Source organism: Cololabis saira, chromosome 10 (genome assembly GCF_033807715.1).
Source record: "Cololabis saira isolate AMF1-May2022 chromosome 10, fColSai1.1, whole genome shotgun sequence".
Classification (NCBI taxonomy): domain Eukaryota; kingdom Metazoa; phylum Chordata; class Actinopteri; order Beloniformes; family Belonidae; genus Cololabis; species Cololabis saira.
Genome location: NC_084596.1, coordinates 5,796,344 through 5,813,743, shown reverse-complemented (window position 1 = coordinate 5,813,743; position 17,400 = coordinate 5,796,344). Strand labels below are relative to the sequence as shown.

The following is a 17,400-nucleotide window of genomic DNA, read 5'->3' as shown; positions in this document are numbered from 1 at the left end:
GTTTTTGTCCTGGCTCAGAGTGAACAAGTCCCACTTTGCTGCCATTAACATTGTTACATTATTGTTTGGAAACATGCAGGTCCCTCGGATTAAGAGTCTGATGCTCGACATCTGAGATACCGAGGTCTCGCATGAGAACTTTGTTTCTGTCTTTCCTCCATTTGTTTTTTTAATAGCTTAAGATGAATATTGAAAATGATCATGTCATTACTTAACAGTCAGAAATAGCTGTCAGCAGTTAATCCACCTGAACAGGGACTTGAACCCTGGACCCTCAGATTAAAAGTCTGATGCTCTTCCAGCTGAGCTACTCAGGTCATATTTGGAGTGTTTTGTTTATTCGTTTTCTTCATGTTTTTTCAAATATAAAGCATTTCAGAGGTTTTGAAAAGTCCTGGAGGAACTTTCAGTGGTTGTTCCTCTTAAACATGACAGGAAATGCTGCTCAATTCTGCTTTAAACTTTGCAGGTGACACTTTACCTTCATGTTACGCATGTAAAAGGATGACAGAAGATGTCCTGGTGCTGCTGTCTTTATTGCACAGAACACTGAAAATATAACAAAAACAGTTTTGGATCAGTATAGGCTCTGTGTTCTTGTCCTGACCGTACCACGTTCTATATCGGAGTTTTCACTCTTGTACGCCAGGATTACAGCCAAAAATAATATAATACAGTAAAACTATTACTGACAGGAAATCAAATGAATACTAAATGCAAAACATAACATAACAGACTCCATATATCAGCTGCTTTTATCCTTTATAAACCTCTGCAAACCTATGCAACCAGAACAATAAACAGTATAGTAATGTCACTGATATTACAGTGTGACGTCATTTAGATGTGTTCCCACCCACACAATGCTCTCAAGCCTGCGGCTAGCCTACGGGACGTGGCTAAATTAGCAGCTAAGGCTAACAACAGATATCTGTCTCGGCATTAAACAAATAATAATAAGAAATGGCCCGACAAATGATAAATGAACTAAACATAAATATATATGGCGCTTGTGCACTTTTCCTCACCTGAAAATATAACAAAAACTGTTTTGGATCAGTATAGGCTCTGTGTTCTTGTCCTGACCGTACCACGTTCCATATCGGAGTTTTCACTCTTGTACGCCAGGATTACAGCGCCGTCATTCCCATTCCCAAGCCTACACTGACACCTACTGGCGAAGTGGGTATTACCCTACGTTTAATTACAGGTGAAGCAGGTTATTTTCCCTGTTCTTACAAGTAACTGTATTAAATAAGAAAAATAATGGTTGGGGGGCAAGTTAATTAAAATAACTAATAAAATAATAATAATGGACATCTCCAGGGTGCCACATTCAGGTTTTGTTTTATTTGAACCCAGCCAGTGGAGAGATGAAATCTGTGAGAACAATTTATAATCTAGTTGATTTTTGCCAAATACAGGGAAGAGGAGACATGAGGTAGTGATTGTGTGGGGATTCAGCAAAATGTATGTATATAAAATGGTATATAGAATAATTATTATAGCAGCACGGTGGATAATCGGACCCGCTGGTACCGTTTTGTTTCTTGGTCCTGTAGTTCTCCTTTTCCAGCGTCTTCCAGCGGAGCTTGATCTGGTCTGGTGTTCCTACAAATGCTGCTTCGCGCAACGTTTCACTCACGTTTTCTAAATCTCGCTATCCCGGTACTTTCTACCGTCTACAAACAGCACCTGGAGCCCGGCTAGCTCAGTCGGTAGAGCATGAGACTCTTAATCTCAGGGTCGTGGGTTTGAGCCCCACGTTGGGCTGAAGTCACATTTATGAAGTTTGTTTGAAGTGTAGAGTCCAGGTTGAAGGTTAGCAGAAAGGAATCACCTCCACTGCTGTTCTGGTCACTGAGATGGATTTTACTGGGTGAGACTGGTGACATCATCAATGACATCACATGTCTTTGATGACAGTCCAGGGTTGGATTAAATTATTTGTATTTATAACAATGTATCTGAAGCATGTAATTGATTTGTTGTTATCAAATGTAGCAACAGCACCTTCTGCTGTTTATATTGAAACATAGACATTTTGCTTAACATTCTGCAGTGTACAACATAATCTCAGGTATCTGAGACTCTATGGAAACCATCCCAATCTCATGCGCAGTGCAGTAACATCAGAAATTATAACCAATGTTGTAGTTTGTTAAGGATCTGGGGCCTCATTTATAAAAGAGTGTGTAGGATTCATACTAAAAGTGTACGTGCGCTCAAAAGCCGAAAATGGCGTGCGCACAAAAAAATCCTGATTTTTAAAACCGTGCCATCTGAGCGCAATGTTCGCTTCATAAATCACAGTCCAGCTGGAAGGTTGCACACGTGTATTCGCCTCATACCCCGCCCTCTACACGCCCACTTTATACCATGAATGGTGAATGCAAACTACTTGATGACTGTATTTGCATATGAATGAGCCTGTTGAGCATGCACTGTGAATGAGTTTTAAAGTGACCTACCACCACCGACGTGGACACAACACCTGGGCCTTAAAGCTCAAAATAAGGATTCCCATGTTCACATAGGACTGTGGCCCAACACACCTATGGATACATTTACCGGTAAAAAAATAATAATAAACAGCACAATCAGTCTTAATGTCGCTGTTATTCTCTGCGTGCCAGGCTGTTGCCAGGGTTGGTGCTATAGAATAACAGTGAAGGAAGTCGTCACTACACACCTACAAAATACCTCTTTACTACTATTAACATTTGTTTCTGTCTCTCTCCATTTGTTGTTTTTATTTGATAGGTTGAGATGAGTCTTGAAAATTATCAGGTTGTGTCTTTACAGTCAGGAACTGTGGTCATCAGATAATCACCTGAACAGGGACTTGAACCCTGGACCCTCAGATTAAAAGTCTGATGCTCTTCCAGCTGAGCTACTCAGGTCATATTTGGAATGTTTTCTTTCCTCTTTTCTTCATGTTTTTACAGATATAAGGCAATTCAGAGGTAGACTTTACCTTGTAAGGCAGTTTATTAGGAGGTGTGATCATGAAGAACCACTCTTCTGTTATTCAGCAGGCGGGCCATTAGAAGGCCGTCTATTAAGTTTGGTAAGATATAAAGACGTTCACAGTCACGATAGCCAGGAACCGAAGCTGGGCCGACTGCTTGGAAAGAAATGTAAAACTAACTTAATGTAGGCTGATGTTACCTATTAATGCATGCTAGGGATAACACAAAAAAACCTACTGATTAGTTTTGAAAGACATTTTAGTCTACGGTTAACAACTGCAAGTCTTCTTGCATGTTCAAACATGAACCGTTGTTGGCAGGGTTTGAACCTGCGCGGGGAATCCCCAATGGATTTCAAGTCCATCGCCTTAACCACTCGGCCACAACAACTAGTCACATGCTTGAACATTTGGCTGAAATAAATGTGTGTTTGTTTGAATCAGAACGTTAGTCTGAGGTTTGTTGATAATGACAACTGTCATTGACATTTGAATGAGCTCTCTCTTTGTACCCACTCCTGACTGATTCGGTTAAAAAAAAAAAAAAAACCACTGAACACTGTGACTCTTTTAATGGGTTCTATTTGTATTTTCACTGTTCTACCACTAGATTTTGTGTGTACGCATAGTCGGAGTTGTGCTTACATTTGCATGTGTTCCTACGCACAGGTACATGTTGATACATTTTGCGTGGGAATGTTGATACGCACACTCATATCTGTGCGTACGAACAGTTGATAAAGGCCCCAGGTGTAACTATCTGAAGGCTCTATAACCACAGAGGGACTTGAACCCTCAATCTTCTGATCCGAAGTCAGACGCCTTGTCAATTAGGCCATGTGGTCCACGAGTTGCTCCTCTGAGGTGACCGAGAGGTTAGGGTCAGTGCTTAATTTGTACATTAGGAGGTCCCGGAACATCGAGGGGGTTCGGGGGGGGGGGGGGGGGGGGGGGGGGGGGGGGGGGGAGCATAATGCATTCAAATGCATCAATCTGGTGCACTTTGGAAAGCTAGAATAACAATAATAGGGTGTCTGCTGCCTTAACTTACCTTGGAAACATAGCTCCGGAGCTTCTCTACCCGGCTAAACTAGTATTAATAACTAAATAATTAATAACTAATATTCTCCGCTCCTCTGTTTGTGTGTGAGAACAGAGCGTGCACAGCCTTCACCGCTGATTGGCTGGTTCCCGTGCCTGTCTCTGTGTGTAACCAATCAGACGGAGCTGTGGGCGGGACCTTGCTGGACAGTGCAGTGACTGCAGGCAGAGAGACACGGCTGCATCAACCCCAAAATAACGCAGTTTTAAATTGTACAAACACAATATTGGTATCGTTGGAAAGGGAAAAATGTCCTCTTAATTTTGGTGGGACTGAGATCAAATTTGGGGGGGCTTCAGCCCGTTTTTTTATTTGTAGTGAGAACATAATCCACAGCAACCGACACAAATCCATTCATGTGTATGAATCCGCGGCGCAAGGACCACATTGATTGTGCTGCAGCTCCCTCATCGCCGCTTGTTGCTTTTCTGATTCGTTTTGAAGAATCATGCAACTCTTCCTTCTTTTTGAAAAAAGACAGTAAATTTAACTGTCTTTTTGACATGTTTACGTTGCTCGCTGCTTGCTCCCCAGATCCAGCAAATTTCCAAAGTTTTTTTGGTCGGGGGCGTGGTTTGCTGGCCTATCTTTTCATTGCATCAACAAATCTCCGACTCTTTCAAATGACGTTAAATCTTTATAAACAACATGAAATGCTTGGGATTTGTTCTGTAAATGAATTTATGCATATTATTATTTTTTATACATTAAAAAAAAACTTTTTTATATTATTATTAACTTATTATTATTATTATTATTATATATATACGAGAGGTGCCGGATCTGCCCAAATAAGTCCCGGAACGCAGGGAGGCCAAAATCGAGAGGTGCCGGATCTTGTTCCGGCAGGATCCGGCACAAATTAACCCCTGGTTAGGGTGAAGTATGAATCTTCCAACCAGCCAACGTTATCCACAACGTTGCAAATGTTTCCAAACGTAGTGGGGTGTTTTGAACACACCCAGGACGCTCAGTCAGGCTCCCTTCAGCTCCTCCCTCTGCTGCCCAGGTGCAGCATATCAGGTTCATCTGGACCAGTTGAACAATTTGTAGGCAATGCACCCACACTCAATGTAAATAATCTTTAAACTTTATGGTGAATGAAAACTGCCTGATCAGCAACAAGAAGAGTTGGAGGAGTTTCCCACCTTGTGGCACAGGGGAATAACAGCAAAGTATTGAAGTCACAACTGACTAAAAGGAGAGGAACCAGACATTACCCCGCTCTAAAGCAGTCCACATCTCTTAGAAGAACTTTAAGAATTGAATGTTTGAATGAAGTTTGGTTAAGAAACCTTCAATGTGATTTTCTTGTCTTATGAAGCTACATGTCATTTCTCCATTTCACCACCATGGTTGAACTATCAATGTCATCAAAACATGTTGTTGTTGTTTTTTGTGCTTTGTAAATGATATCAAGACTATCCTTACTAACCCGCACGGACAAGTTAGTATCCCGGCGATCAGGCCTCCGATACTTTCAGTATCTGGGTGGAGAAACTTTCCACCGCAGTTTTGAAAAGCGCGTCCACTATCTCTCTTGAGGTCTTATGTGACATGACGTTGTTTGCCATTTTCCTTTTGGTCTACGTAAAGTTGTCTTCCATCACTGGCCTGTCCTGGTGAAAATTAGCCCCGCCCCTTCTTCTGATTGGTTGTCCCGATTTTCTGCTATAACTTTGGAATGGTTTGACATAGAGAGTCGTGGGTGGTCTCATCAGATTCTGTATGGAGTCCTTGACCTTCATTGGCCTGAATTAGCCCCGCCCCTTCTTCTGATTGGTTGTCCCTTTTTTCTGCTATAACTTTTGAATGGTTTGACATAGGAAGTCGTGGGTGGTTTCATTTCTGATACGCTTATGGGGGGCGGTGGCCGTGAGTGCGAGGGCCCGTTCATCGCTGCTTGCAGCTTTAATTTTTATTTTTTTTTTCAATACAATTGTTGATTCTATAATCTGACCTTGACAGGGCAGCTTGGCCGGCTGCTCCAGTCACAATATCCCTGGAGGAATAAAAACAAGATGCTCTGCCCCCACTAGCCCTCCCCTTCCCAGGACATCTGTGGACCTGATCAGAACTGTACCAGGCCGTCTGATAACATCAAGGACAATGGCTGAGGAGCTCTGGGGCAAAGTTCACAGACTTACTGCTCACACACACACATTTGCTGATAACCACACCTCCCTCATCTTCAACGCAGGAGAAAACAGGAGATCATGGGTTCAAATCCCAGCAGATCCTTTAAAGGCTTCACCTTCTCCTCTGTTTGCTATGCTAACGCTTAGCACATTTAACAACGGCAAGCACATTAACTAAAATGGCAGGATTAACTGTTTTTTATGAGAAAGAGGAGCAGCTCGTGGACCACATGGCCTAATGGACAAGGCGTCTGACTTCGGATCATAAGCTTGAGGGTTCAAGTCCCTCTGTGGTTATAGAGCCTTCAGATAGTTAGATCTGGTGTCCTAACTCACATTCACTCTTTAGAGGAAAATTTGGTTCAGCTACCTACTTATTACATAAATAAGGAGAGATTAGAAGTTCTCCAATAGAATGTCAAAACAGGAAGCATCCACGTTCACTATGAGCACTTTTGACAAAGTACTCTGCTATAATTAAGCAAGCTTGTGAGAAATACTGCCAGAACCAGCAGTGAGAGATATGTGATTTTTCAGGCATCTCAAGAAATTTCAGTTTAGAGGCTCTGCTGGGATTTGAACCCAGGATCTCCTGTTTACTAGACAGGTGCTTTGACCAACTAAGCCACAGGGTCTCAATTTTCAATCCAGAAGGTGAACTCTACACTCTGAAGTTGAAAATCATTCATCTTGGTCCCAGGTGGGTATATACCGACGGCGGAAGCCGCAAGGGATGGCCTTCTTAGCTGCCCTGATGGTGAGTTTGCAGAAGGCTGAGTAGGCGAGGTCGGGGTTGAAGGAGGATGGAGGGGGGAGGTTGTCTATCCCCGATTCCACTAGATTTGTGAACTGGTTCCATCTTGCCTTGCGGAAGTTCCACCTCTTCACAGGTTTGGTATGTATTGGTTCAATTGGGTTGACTGGAATGATCAGTGATGGCCTGTGCTGGGACCTGGGAAAAGGTTCCAGAATGGTGCAGTGGGGCGAGGGGCCATTGAGTTTTGCGAATGCAAGGTCGGGGCTTGAGGTGGTGTTCCATCTTCCGGAGTGGAAGCTGTCTGGTTGCTTGGGGTTGAACAGGAGTTGGACACCGGACACTGAGGCCCAGTCCTCGAGTGCTCCTCCGTCTGGGTTTGTTGAGCTGTATCCCCAGGTAGTGCTGCGGCAGTTGAAGTCGCCAGCATAGATACAGGGCGAGTCAAAGGCAGGGATAGTGTCTACGAGGAGCCGGGTTGTGGGGGGCTTCTATACGTTGATGATGGACACGCCTTCGATTTTGGTAGCCGTCCATTCTACTGCGGAGTTTTGAGGGGAGTTAGCAATCGCTGTCCACCTTGCATAGCTCCTAACGAAGGTGGCTATCCCATGGATGTCACTCTCTGTAAAGGCGGCCAAGGTGAAGCCAGGAATTTTGAGGCGGGAGCTTTCACTCGTGTGGGTTTCTTGAAGGAGGATGGCGGTAGGATTATGGGCTTGTATTAGATGCTCGATGATCGATGTCTTGGCCTTGGTGAGGCCTTCCACATTCAGATGAAGCACAATGATGCCGTCCCTTATGACATCTTCTGACGCCTGCCCTGAAAAGGGCACGTGTTCTGGGTTGGCACCAGGTTGCATTCTGTGGATGTGTGATTGGTACAGTGAGATGGACGTTTAGGCTGTAGCTGTAGTTGCTGCTGCTGTCTCTAGTTGTTGTCGTTCGCCTGACGAATCAGTTACCAGGGTTCACCAGGAGGTCGACGACTTGAACCCCAGGATACCATCAATTTATACGCTCTCTTACAAAAATGAAATTACTGTGCGATTGAGCCTGGCATACTGGATGTGCTGGTACGGGTAGATTGAAAGAAATAAACTACATTAACAAGGAAATACATATTGTACTGTGCGCATATTTAAATTGTGTTCTTTGTTGAATTGTATGCTCCTTTATATAGGCTACCACTTTGTTTTCAAACATCCGTAGGATGATCATTCCCAAACTTATAATAACGGTACGTAACATTTTGATCTGACTAGGAATTTTGTAAATTGAAATGTTAAATAAAGTTTATAAAAACAAAAAAAACACAAACGTTTTTATTTGACGTGTGAGGGTTCAGGGCTGGAGGGTTTAGGGTGGAGATTGGGATTCAGTAATAGCAGTCCTCTCACCTTAAAATCTCGGTCACCACGTCTGTTTTGTTAGGCTATTCTATTTCAACCAGTACTCACTAGCCCTCACTCAACTAGGCCTTACTCAAATAGAACTAATTTAACTATTCCACATTCAGCTAGTCATCAATAAACTAGTGCTCATTCATCTTGTCCCCTCTCAAGTAGTCCTCATTCAACTAGTCCCTACTCAACTCGTCATCATTCAACTGGTCCTCATTTAACTCGTCTTTAATCGACTAGTCCCCACTTAACTAGCCGTTATATAACTAGCCCTCATTCAGCTACTGCTTGCTCAATGAATCCTTTTCCAACTACTCCTCATTCTACTAGTCCTTACTGAATTAGTTCTCATTTAACTGGTCTTCATTCAACTAGTCCTTGCTCAACTAATTTTCATTCAACTAGTCCCTACTCAGCTAGTCTTCATTCAATTATTTCTTACTCAACTCTGCATCATTCAACTATCCCTTATTCAACTCATCCTCTTTCAACTAGTCCTTGCTCAACAAAACCTCATTCAATAATTCCATACTCAACTAGCCCTATGACCAATGTCTGCTGTCTACACCTGTTTATATAGTGGTCTCTGTAGACCAAAAACTAACCAGGAATGAGTCTTATTTACATCGAACTGGTAGTTGTCATGTTAACAGTTCATTAATACTAATATATCTGCACTTGTTTTACCATTGACAACATATCTTTGTCTCACTATTCTCTGTTCTCTCTCACTCTTCTTTCTCCAGCCACCTGGTTTTCAGGAGCTAGGTGTTCTCTCTGAAAGGGGGTTTTGTCCCTTGCCAGTGTTTTTTTGACAGTTGTTTGGGGGTCATGTGATTGGTCTCTGGAAAGCACGTAGATTGTGTTGTATTGACTCTTTACTATATAAAGAAAAGATGGAAGCACGACAAGGATGGGATTCGAACCCACGCGTGCAGAGCACAATGGATTAGCAGTCCATCGCCTTAACCACTCGGCCACCTCGTCTGTTGTGCTAGGCTATTCAATCTGACAGAGTCGCAGAACGGGACTCTATTTCATCACTGTACTTGCAATGGAAGTTCACTAGGGTGTTTGGATCAGATTTTCACACCATTCACACTTCAATTGATTGCGGTGGAGAGGGGGGGTGCTACGGCACGGACACTTAGCCAAGGACAATGGACTCTGCCAGTGGTAAGGACCCGGCAAGCGGCGCATAAGGGAGACAATAATTAATTTAAAATGTTTCCAAGTTTCAGCGCAATGGATAACACGTCTGACTACGGATCAGAAGATTCTACGTTCAACTCCGGGCTAGCTCAAAAAATCCTAATCTTTAATACTCTCCCAGTCATAACCTTGGTAGTGCACACGTTTCTTCTTCTGTGTAATTTATTATTTACTTGCTTTTTTCATTTGTCTCTGTGTATGCCCGGAAATGTACACTTCAAAGGTGCCGCAGGACAGGCCGTCTTCCATAATTTTTCCAAAGCTGCCCCGGCTCATGCATTATGTTTGTCTTTCATGGGACCTCTTTTATTCATTCTCTTCCTTCCTCATATCTCATTCGAAGCAAATGCCCTTACCTGACGACAGGGGCGGCACACCTCCGTAAACTCTTCTTCCAACCTCACACTGTGTTCACTGACATAACTGCAGAAACCGAGCACATATCTAAAGCTGGGTACACGTACCCTTTCAAGCTGTGATCGTATAGTGGTGAGTACTCTGCGTTGTGGCCGCAGCAACCCCGGTTCGAATCCGGGTCACAGCACCCCTGTGGCAGGAAGAGTGCTTCTCAAGTTTTTGGAAAAAGAAAGAAAAGGTGCCACGGACACAACAAAATCCACTAGGGTGTTTGGATCAGATTTTCAGACCATTCACGCTTCAATTGATTGCGGTGGAGAGGGGGGGTGCTACGGCCCGGACACTTAGCCAAGGACAATGGACTCTGCCAGTGGTAAGGACCCGGCAAGCGGCGCATAAGGGAGACAATAATTCATTTAAAATGTTTCCTTTTCCCAGTTTCAGGCCTTGGTAGAAGAATACACAAGTCATGGAGCTGTCAACATGCATCCTCCTTCGATAGCTCAGTTGGTAAAATGATTTCATCTGGCCCTGGAATGTCATCAGACATGTGATGTCATTGATGATGTCACCAGTCTCAGCCAGTAAAATCCATCACAGCAGTGGAGGTGATTCCTTTCTGCTCGCCTTCAACCTGGACTCTACACTTCAAACAAACTTCAGAAATGTGACTTCAGCCCAACGTGGGGCTCGAACCCACGACCCTGAGATTAAGAGTCTCGTGCTATAACGACTGAGCTAGCCGGGCTTCAGATGCTAGTAAATAAGAATAATAATCGAAAAGTGTCTTTAAGGGGAGGTTTTATCAGTGTTTCAGAGAAACCAGTTTTCCGTCTGGACTCCTCTGGACACCACCCAGACAGTTGAAGGACAACATGTGACTAAACTTGTGATTTTCTAGTTTTTCGCAATTGTAGATGCTCACAAATTGGCTATTTCAGAGGTGTCCATTTTTTAGGAGTTGGTGAAGTTGGAAGCCAACTACCTGGTGATGATGTCACCTACTCTCGTCCACTTGGCATTATGAGACAATTGGAGCGCATCTCAAGTTCAGCTTGACTACGTCAAAATCTGTGTAGACCTGGCGGTTATCAGGTTGCTATGCTCCTCAAGCTAGCCTATAGCTAGCTAGTGCAAAATGTCCTACTATCTATGTCTCTACATACCTGTCTAGATGGTTTTGTATAAGATTAAGGGGGAATAGAAACTAAATGATTGAACGAATTGAATCATGATCAATAACCTGCTGCACAGTTTCTGTAGTGTAGTGGTAATTTGGTTTGTCGCAAATGCAAAAGGTCTCTGGTCTGAGTCTAACAAGCTGGACCTCTGGATCAGGACTGACGAGTGAACAGAACATCCACAGTTTTATCTTAGAAGAACTTCATCAATTAAAGCTTTTTTAGCAGGCCAACGGCAACTGGTGTGTGGAGGAGTCATTTTCATCCTATTGACCTTTGTTCACTTGTATCAGTCATGTATGTCCATTGTACCAAATAGCTGGTCTCTCCATCGGGGAATCGAACCCCAGGCCCAGATACTGCCCACTATACTGACATTGTCATAATTAAGAATTATTTAATCTAACCCTGGAATGTCATCAGACATGTGATGTCATTGATGAGGTCACCAGTCTCACCGAGTAAAATCCATCTCAGTGACCAGAACAGCAGTGGAGGTGATTCCTTTCTGCTAGCCTTCAACCTGGACTCTACACTTCAAACAAAATTCATAAATGTGACTTCAGCCCCCAACGTGGGGCTCGAACCCACGACCCTGAGATTAAGAGTCTCATGCTCTACCGACTGAGCTAGCCGGGCTTCAGATGCTAGCAAATAAGAACAATAATCGAAAAGTGTCTGTTATGTGAGGTTTTATCAGTGTTTCAGAGAAACCAGTTTTCCGTCTGGACTCCTCTGGACACCACCCAGACAGTTGAAGGACAACATGTGACTAAACTTGTGATTTTCTAGTTTTTCGCAATTGTAGATGCTCACAAATTGGCTATTTCAGAGGTGTCCATTTTTTAGGAGTTGGTGCAGTTGGAAGCCAACTACCTGGTGATGATGTCACCTACTCTACACTTCAAACAAACTTTCCAAACCAGATTCCATCTGCCCAGCGATACAGAACAGCAAGACCCAGGTCGCCCAGAAGCAGTCAATCACGTTTGTTAGAGCTGGGCAGAATGCAAAACACCAGCCAAACTCCGCAGGAGGACTCCTCGCTACCACTCGTGACTGGCAGCTCCAAGTTGACCTGGGAAGGAAACTCAAGTTCCCTGCTCCCTGCACTTCACTCCGCCTAGATATGGTATTAACTTTGGAGTCCACCAAGTAAGTGGTCCTGCTGGAACTGACTGTCCCCTGGGAGGGCCGGATTGATGAGGCCAATGAGCGCAAGAGGGCCAAATACTCTGAGCTCACCACAGAGTGCCGGAGCAATGGCTGGAGAGCCCGCTGCGAGCCAGTTGAAATTGAGTGCAGAGGTTTCGCAGGACATTCACTCCAGAGAGTGCTCAAACTCCTTGGAGTTAGAGGACTGCAGTTGAGGAGAGCCACCAAGAACATCCTCGAGGCCACAGAAAAGGCCTCGCGGTGCTGTGGATCCGTAGGGGGGATCTGTGGTGCGCTACTTGGACACAAGCCGGGGATTGATCACCCCCGGCTGGGTCGCCCGGGTGAGGGTGTATGATTGTTAAAGACCAGAAACACCCTGTGACCCCGGGTCAATCACTGATGACGTGTCCAAGTACCACCGTAAGGTGTATTCAAGTTGTATACATATGGCTTGTATATATATATATTGTCAGAATCAAGAAGAGGTGAGGCAGCCACCATCTGACAGATGCACAAAAAATAAACACAACTGAAGGAGAAAAACAGACATTTCTTCCATGACCGGGAATTGAACCCGGACCGTGATGGTGAAAGCACCAAATCCTAGCCATTAGACCATCAGGGACACATGTGACATCATGACAACTTCACTGCATCGCCAGTGAGTGTCGCCAACAGAAAAAACTTTACAAATGTGCATACGCCAGAATTGATCGGTGCATGAAGCACCACAACTTCTCACATTCAAATCACTTTCTGGACATCAGACCGTGAGCGTAGAAAGTGGTGTACGGACTTTTTTTGTAAGTCCTTTCTTTGGAAATGAGGCCCCTGATGGATGAGTTATAAATCACAGTCTTGTCTGAGGTTAAGACATCGTAGATTTAACAAGCCTTTTTCTCCCCATTGAGCGTTGTTGGCAGGATTTGAACCTGCGCGGGGAATCCCCAATGGATTTCGAGTCCATCGCCTTAACCACTCGGCCACAACAACCACTCTAAATTTTGTGAATCTGCAGAATCAGATAAACAAATGCAATTCCCTTTATTTAAAGATTGTTCCTCCTTTCTTCAAGGCAGGTGATTGTGCAGACTTGCATAATTCCTGGTACATATCAAAGTTTTCTGTTGCAGCTAAAGTTAGTCTGGTTGGTGAACTCGTGAGGATGGATAAAACAAAACTGAAGGTTCATTATGACCCTGATGTGCGTTGAACACATAACCTTCTGATCTGGAGTCAGACTCGCTACCATTGCGCCACAGAGCCTTTTCTGATATCCTCTGAGAAACCAGTTTTCCGTCTGGACTCCTCTGGACACCACCCAGACAGTTGAAGGACAACATGTGACTAAACTTGTGATTTTCTAGTTTTTCGCAATTATAGATGCTCACAAATTGGCTATTTCGGATAGTGCCATTGAATACTTTCTCTAACAAACTTTAACATATGTCATCGTTAGTATAGTGGACAGAATGTCTGCCTGTCACGCAGAAGACAGGGGTTAGATTCCCCTAGCAGCATTTCCTGTCATGTTTAAGAGGAACAACCACTGAAAGTTCCTCCAGGACTTTTTTTGAAATGCTTTATATTTGTAAAAACATGAAGAAAAAGAAGTAACAAAACACTCCAAATATGACCTGAGTAGCTCAGCTGGAAGAGCATCAGACTTTTAATCTGAGGGTCCAGGGTTCAAAGTAGTTTCTTCAATATCACAAGCTACTTACCTCCATTTGTCCCTCAGCTTATACAACAACTTCTAGATTACCGTCTTCATGTTTGCAGGTATATTCAGTTAGACATGTGGAAACAGCATCCTCTTAGAAAGAGACCACAGACTTGGAGAGGTTTGTCATTGACATTTGAATGAACAGAGCTCTCTCTCAGTACGTACACATGCAGCGATTCAACATGGTTGCAGATCTGATCAGATAATGACATGCAGAAGATTGGATCAACTTGTCTGATTACACATGCTGTTCTGAGATCAGACTGAATCAGATTGAATAAGCCACTGTAACCAGAGCATGGCTGACTCCGTGACGCTAGGTGGCGCTGTACCCGAGGTAACCATGGTAACCATTTCAACAAAGAGCCACTTCCGGTTGACCTCCGCTTAACAACAACAAGGAAAGGAAAAAGTGCATTCTAACTGCTTTCCTATTAATAATCTGTCTAAAACAGCCTTTCTCAACCTTTTTTCAGTCATGACACCTTTCAAAAGTGAATAAAATCTCACGACACCCCAGAGTAAAATATAATTAAAAAACGCGCTGCATCGCTCTGACTGTAAATGCGAATCTTACACCGTGTCCACACTGCATGCGACGCGAGCGAGCGTCAGCGTCAAAAACAGTTCCATTGCTTTATTTTTTATTTGCACTGTCTACACTGATTGCGAGCGACGCGGCGCGCCGTTTTGAGCTGGACTTTTGTCGCACGCCCTGCTTCTATTTTCTTCCCGTCGGTCGCGTTGAAAGCCGGTTGAAAGTTGTAAAAAAAAGTTGAAAGCGCTGTAGGAAACAGTAATTTCAATACAAGAACCTCAATAAAGTGGCAGCTGGCTGGAGGGAGATGCCAGGCTGGAAGGTTCTGATAAAATAATAAGATATAGCCTAACAAGAATCTTATCTTAATCTTATTTGGGCTTAATTTGTGCCGGATCCAACAAGATCTGGTACCCATTTGATAATTTCTCGTGTCCGTTCGGTGAGTGCGCCGCGTACCCTACGCCATAAGGTCTGCGTTGGTTAACGCAGAACCATAAATCAGCCTTAAGGCTGCAGGCGGCGTGTGAGCGACGGATGACTAAGAGGGAGAAGAGTTTCTCCAGGAGTGGAAGCAACGCCGGGCCAGTTATGCCACAGTTTGCAGATGGATTGTTGATCCGTGGGCTAACGTGTCTGCTGGGACTATTTTGCGAGCTTTTGCAAAAGCGTGCATTTCCGAGGCGCCGCACGGCACGGAACGAGACTCTGACAGCGAGGAGTTCGGACTGGCACAGCTGATTTAGCGGAGCTCTTTAATGCAGAAACAGAGGATGAGACTTAATGGGTTTGATTAATGTAAAAACTGAAATAAAGTAGCCTACAATCAAACAAAGTTTTGCTCCCGCTGTATTTTTAAATAGCACGCTTGTGTGCGTGTGTGTATTCTTGTGTGTGTGCCGTTTCGGTCGGTGCGCCGTGTGTGTTTCAAATACAGAAATGACACAAGACTAAGGCTATGCCTCTCCACACGGCGCCCGTATGGTCGCGAAAATACAGTATTTATATATGAAATGTCAGAATAGGAAATATTTTGACGACACTGCTGCTACTACGACGTGCTACTACTGAGCAGCGTCGCGTCGTCTCCTTTCACTTCCGGGTGAATCTCCTCCCCCGGGGGAAAACCCCACCCGGGGGAAAATCTCGAGCATGCGCAGACTGTAATATCCATGTCCCCGTACACATGGCATTAACAAGGCGGTTGCGACTGGCTTATCTAGGTGTGCAAGCGGGTTGATGAATCCGGTCTGATCAGATTGACTTGACTGACTTATGGTATTCACATGCAGTTTAAAAGTCAGTACGATGTGTGCAAATGATCTCCAACCAGCTTGAATCGCTGCATGTGCACGTACTCTTTGTATCCACTCCTGACTGGATCAAAGCTTTCTCAAGAACCCTGGCAGTGACGGTCAGCCAACGACTGTTCACTGATGACCAATAATCACCTCAATATTCATGAGGGCTGTTAACCCAGGGCGCAAAAGTAGCCAGGACGCCTCTGAATTGTGCACGTTACCAAATGTAGCAACAGCGCCCTCTGCTGTTGTTCTTCTTCCTTAATCTTATACAAAAACATCTAAACAGGTATTCTTAATGTACATTGTCCCTCTCTAACAAATAAAAATAAACTAAACTAAACTAAGCCACACTCAGCACCAGCCAGTGATGTACTTGAGGGTTACAGTACATCGCTCACATGGAGGAACTCAGCCAGCGATTGGTGGGGAATGTACAACTCAGGGTGGAACAGGTGGTGCGCTTCGATGATGGGAAGGTGTTCACCTTTGACCCAAAGGCATTTTTCAACAAGTACGCCTTTAGCAGGCTGCTTCAGAGTCATGCCATGCTGGTGCCATTCAAAAACAGCGAGGGTGGCAACGGTCTCCTCCCCACACTCCGGGATGTTCTAGGTCACCTTGTTGGTGTCCTCAACACCGCCTTTAAGGAAAGTCCTGGCGTGGGAGAGTATGACCTGTCCTGGAAGGCCTTCCAGGCAGAGTTGGCTCTGGAGGAGGTCTTCTTTGGCCATCCGTTGTCACCCCTCAACCATGTGCTTAGTGCCAGCCTTGGCACCAGCACGGTCAATTATCGCAGCGCCACCCATGAGAGGGGATTCATCGGGCTGGCACCCCACAATAGTGCTAGCTTTGAAGAGTCACCTCCACCTCTCCACCACTGGACAAGGGACGACCTCCAGACATTGCGGATACAGAGGGTTTGGCCCCTCTGCCAGTGCCTTGAGGCTGGACCAGCTGTGGTGGGGTTGGCCCTGATCAAGATCCTCTTAGGGGACATTTACAAGAGAAACACCCAGCTCCCCTGGACCGAGATGAGGTCTAACACCCCGCCTGGCAGGCTTACAGGGGCTAAGACCTATGAAAACCTGGCCAAGGACCTGGCAGAGAAGCCGTGCTTCCCTGCGCCGCACACGTTCGCCAGGACAAGGGTGCTGGTGGAGAAGGCTGGAAAAGAATGTTGAGGAGTGTCTCCTCCAAGGGTTCCTGGCAGAGACCCTCACATTCTTTCCAGACCTGAAATTCAGGGACCTTAGAGGCTCAAGGAGGGTGTGGTGGAATTTTAGAGACTGGATCCAGGTCCACAGGGTTGACCAGGGGCCCCTGGCCATGTCAGTGCTGGCAGACAAGACCCTCCAGGTACTGACTGAGGTTGAGTGCAGGGGACTGACTTACAGCAGGAACCTGGAGGTCTACAGGGACCATGGCAAGGTCCTTGGGCGGCTGCCAAAAGCTGCTTAAAGGAAGACTTGAGCTTCTGACCATCACATTCACCTCATGTGTGGGCATGATCATGAATGGGGTGTTTGTGGATTATGTCCACCTGGTCACCCTATTGA

General features: G+C 44.8%; 1 protein-coding gene and 13 non-coding genes across 14 annotated transcripts in view; 3 read left to right on the top strand and 11 right to left on the bottom strand.

Annotated features, from left to right (window-relative positions):
- Nucleotides 1-17,400, bottom strand: part of LOC133452321 (NLR family CARD domain-containing protein 3-like) — a 674,416-nt gene that overhangs the window by 503,738 nt on the left and 153,278 nt on the right. The window lies entirely within an intron of this gene.
- trnak-uuu (transfer RNA lysine (anticodon UUU)) lies at nucleotides 245-317 on the bottom strand. Its single transcript has one exon. It is a non-coding gene; the product is annotated as a tRNA-Lys (tRNA).
- trnak-cuu (transfer RNA lysine (anticodon CUU)) lies at nucleotides 1,701-1,773 on the top strand. The gene has a single exon. It is a non-coding gene; the product is annotated as a tRNA-Lys (tRNA).
- Nucleotides 2,831-2,903, bottom strand: trnak-uuu (transfer RNA lysine (anticodon UUU)). The gene has a single exon. It is a non-coding gene; the product is annotated as a tRNA-Lys (tRNA).
- trnas-uga (transfer RNA serine (anticodon UGA)) lies at nucleotides 3,281-3,362 on the bottom strand. The gene has a single exon. It is a non-coding gene; the product is annotated as a tRNA-Ser (tRNA).
- Nucleotides 3,744-3,816, bottom strand: trnar-ucg (transfer RNA arginine (anticodon UCG)). Its single transcript has one exon. It is a non-coding gene; the product is annotated as a tRNA-Arg (tRNA).
- trnar-ucg (transfer RNA arginine (anticodon UCG)) lies at nucleotides 6,436-6,508 on the top strand. Its single transcript has one exon. It is a non-coding gene; the product is annotated as a tRNA-Arg (tRNA).
- trnat-agu (transfer RNA threonine (anticodon AGU)) lies at nucleotides 6,773-6,846 on the bottom strand. Its single transcript has one exon. It is a non-coding gene; the product is annotated as a tRNA-Thr (tRNA).
- trnas-gcu (transfer RNA serine (anticodon GCU)) lies at nucleotides 9,274-9,355 on the bottom strand. The gene has a single exon. It is a non-coding gene; the product is annotated as a tRNA-Ser (tRNA).
- Nucleotides 10,053-10,124, top strand: trnah-gug (transfer RNA histidin (anticodon GUG)). Its single transcript has one exon. It is a non-coding gene; the product is annotated as a tRNA-His (tRNA).
- trnak-cuu (transfer RNA lysine (anticodon CUU)) lies at nucleotides 10,613-10,685 on the bottom strand. The gene has a single exon. It is a non-coding gene; the product is annotated as a tRNA-Lys (tRNA).
- Nucleotides 11,683-11,757, bottom strand: trnak-cuu (transfer RNA lysine (anticodon CUU)). The gene has a single exon. It is a non-coding gene; the product is annotated as a tRNA-Lys (tRNA).
- Nucleotides 13,188-13,269, bottom strand: trnas-cga (transfer RNA serine (anticodon CGA)). The gene has a single exon. It is a non-coding gene; the product is annotated as a tRNA-Ser (tRNA).
- On the bottom strand, nucleotides 13,471-13,542 carry trnaw-cca (transfer RNA tryptophan (anticodon CCA)). The gene has a single exon. It is a non-coding gene; the product is annotated as a tRNA-Trp (tRNA).